The 3,599-nt window shown below is 42.7% G+C and overlaps 1 protein-coding gene across 3 annotated transcripts in view; it reads left to right on the top strand.

Annotated features, from left to right (window-relative positions):
- The window catches only part of Cacna1b (calcium voltage-gated channel subunit alpha1 B), a 164,839-nt gene that overhangs the window by 51,370 nt on the left and 109,870 nt on the right, over window positions 1–3,599 (top strand). The window lies entirely within an intron of this gene.

Genomic DNA, 3,599 nt, shown 5'->3' with positions numbered 1-3,599 from the left:
CTCCCTGCAGCCTCGCCCCACTGCCTCACTGGCTCTCCCTGCAGCCTAACCATGTACTTTCTCTATTTTTTTTCTCACAATGAGAAAAGTTGCCCTAAATTCTTGTAACCATTTGTCTTTTCTTAGCAGTCTCTACAGATAGACTCCCCAGGGTAGGTGTACTAAGGGTAGAGGTTTCTGGATTTTTAGAAATTCCAATGTTATTACCTTTCATTAGCAGTTGAAAAAGATTCTTGCCTTTTACCCCAGTTCCTGTTTCCTTAAAATTTTCCTAGATTTTTTTTTGTTTGTTTGTTTGAAGCAGGGTCTCTCTATTAGCCCTGTCTGTCCTGGAACTCACTGTGTAGATCAGACTGGCCTGGAACTCACCAAGATTCAGCTGCCTCTGCCTCTCAAGCAGTGGAATTAAAGGCCTGTGCTAGTATGGCTGGCCATTTTTCTCCCAGTTTTGAGGCCAGTTGCATCAGCACAGAGAAATATTGGATTGGAACTAATTCTCATGTTACTGACTGCTGCCGATTTTAACCCTTTTGTTACCCTGCATGAGTGGACACACCACGGACTTCTCTTGTGTTCACTTTATAGCAATCACAGGCCAGTGTGTATTACAGACCTAAATCTAATTTCAAAAATTATTGTTATATTTAGATAATTTTCCTTAATTATCATTTTGCCTACATTCTGATTTATATGAGATGAATTAGAGTTTTTGAAAACCTTTTTTTTTTTTTTACTATGGTGTCTATCTAGTTGAAGATTGTTAGAATTGTGTAGCTCCTGGTTGGCTGAGCACAGGCCAGTGGATGGCCCCACACCCATGCATATACAGGCAGTACGTAGTGACCTTGTCGGTGATTAGGAAAAAGTAAAAGAGGACATGAAATTTGGAGGAGGTAGGGAAGGGAGGGGTGGATCTGGGAGGACTTGGGGAGGAGCAGGAAGAGACTATGATCCAGATACATTGTAAGAAATTCTCAAGAGAATTCTTAAAAAGATGATACTACAGAAACATTGGAATTGTTTATACGTGAGAACCTGAAGACTTGTGTGGTCCCTGAGAACCAGAGGGTTTTGAATGGGCTCTGGCCAGTTTTGTGATTTGTACTTTATTAAGCATCTATGCTTTTTTTTTTCTATAGAGTTGCATGTAACAGTCTTAGTTCAATCCCTTTTGTGTTTAGCCATTGTTGTGTCTGTTCACTCAACAGATATTTAGTAAATGCCAATAATAGTCTAGAAGTTGTCTGAGACATTTGACCTGCTGGATTCGGCAAATGATCAGGGCCCTTCATCTCTGGGGTGTCTGTCTCAGCAAAGCATTGACTGTACAAAATGTGTAGCACATCAGATGGAGATGTGTTTGAAGGACAAAAGGCTCAAGAAGGGTCTGAAAGGTCTAGACGCAGTGGTACAGTTTCAAGCAGGATGGCTGTAGATGGCCCTAGGACAAAGGGCATCTTTGAATAAGGATCTGGAAAAGACTATCTTGAGAAAGAACCTTCATAACCTTGTTATGAAATTCCTGGTTCTTTGATTTCTGTCTTGTAGAACTGTTACTTGGGAGAGATGCTGTAGGTATTCCTACTGTGTACTGTGTTAAAGATGCAGCCCTGTGTGTGTCCTAGGGTTCCTAGAGAGGCTGCTGTGCCTTTTCAGTCCTGTGCCATTCCACAGGGCTAGCCTTATCTCACTGCACACTTAGCTCATGCTGGCCTTGAGCTCACTATGTTATCCAGGCTGGCTTTGAACTCATGGTGGTCCTCCTGTATCAGCCTCTTCCCTACCAAGTGCTGGGAATATAGGCCCAATGACTGGTCTTCTTGATCTTGTTTGACATTATACCACTGTTCTATTCTTTTTGTTGTTACTATCGTTGTTTTTAATTGCATTTAACTGGTAGTATTTTTCCCCTCCAATGTTATTTTTTAATTACTCTTTAGAATATTGTCTTAGTTGAGTTCTATTGCTGCAATGAAATACCATGACCAAAAACAAGTTGGGAAGAAAGAATTTGTTTGGTTTATATTTCTACATCATAATCTATCATTGAGGAAAGTCAGGACAGAAACTCAAACAGAGCAGGACTCTGGAGGCAGGAACTGATGCAGAGGCCTTGGAGGGGTGCTGTTTACTGGCATGCTAGTTTCTTATAGAACCCAGGACCATAAGCCTAGGATGGCACCACTCACAATGGGCTAGGCCCTCTCTGACCAATCACTAATTAAGAAAATGCCCACAGCTGGATCTTATGGAGGCGTTTGCTCAGTTGAGCTTCCCTCCTTTCCAGTGACTCTAGCTTGTGTCAAGTTGACATAAAAGTAGTTAGCAGACATATAAGCTTTCTTTACAGAATGTATTTAACTGGCTTTAGTTTCCTCCCCCTTAAGTCCTCGTCTTGTGGTTTGCTGTGATTTCTTTCTTGTTATTTTGTCTTTATTATTTGTGTGTTTCTGTGGTTTCTAATTGTCATCTCCATTGCTTCCCAGATGAAGTTGGTATTTGTCATGTGCCCTGTTCTTTTCCTGTGTCTAGTTTTCAGTTCCATTCTACAAAGGGCTTCCCCTCACTTGCTCTCATAATTATATTGGACTAGGCACATTACCAGGGTATGCTCCTGTATTTATTTTTCTTTACCACTGAGATGCATTATCTCATTCATTAAATTGTTGTTTCCATTTGTGCAGTCCTATTCCTAACCTGGAGCATGTGCCCTTTGCAGAGCCTCTGCATGCTGGTCCCTTAGCATCCTGCCATACACTTCCTGAGGACTCCCTATTCTTTAGCTCTTCCTCAGGAGAGAGTTTCCCGTTTTCCCACTATTGGCGATCTGAGTCCCCGTCCTCCCGAGCTCTGCCTTGCTCATCACCAGCTGGTCCATGGACTGCTGTGGGCAGCCCTCCTTGGCTCCTGGGCTGCAGCTTCAGCATAAACATCAGTCTTTTCCTCAGGCTCATGGTCAAGCTTGCCATCAGTGGGTCTGTTTGTTCCCTGTCTATTTCATCTCCTTTTTTATATGCCGAATGGCTTAAAAGCGGAATTCTTTTTCTCTAAAAAGTCTGTGTTCATTAACTGTTAATATTTCTGTGAAGAGACACCAGGACCGAGGCAACTTAAAGAGAAAGCCTTTAATTGGAGGCTGCCTTACCCTGTTAGAGGGTGAGTCCATGACAAGCACAGTGGGGAGCATGGTGACTGGCAAGTAGGCATGATAGCTGAGAATTCACATCTGATCTTCAGGATGGGGGCAGAGAGAGGTGGTATTGGGCTTGGTATGGGCCTTTGAACCTCAAAGTCCATCCCCCAAGAACATATCTCTTCCACCCAGGCCACACCTTCTAACTCTTTCTAAATGTTCCACCCACTGGGAAGCCAACTTTCAAGTATATGAGCCTATGTGGGCCTTTCTTACTCAAATCATCAGATTCATTTTCTCTCTGAGTCTTGTTTTGTTTCAGTTAACTTAGTATTATCCTTAAATCCATAAAACTCTGAGATTATTTCCCATCCCCACAGAACCAAGGATGATGGCATGTTGCTTGGGCTATGTAACTTCTCTCCTCTCCTCTCCTCTCCTCTCCTCTCCTCTCCTCTCCTCTCCT

Source organism: Grammomys surdaster, unplaced genomic scaffold, assembly GCF_004785775.1.
Source record: "Grammomys surdaster isolate TR1022 unplaced genomic scaffold, NIH_TR_1.0 219, whole genome shotgun sequence".
NCBI lineage: Eukaryota > Metazoa > Chordata > Mammalia > Rodentia > Muridae > Grammomys > Grammomys surdaster.
This window is presented reverse-complemented; position numbering and strand designations above follow the sequence as displayed.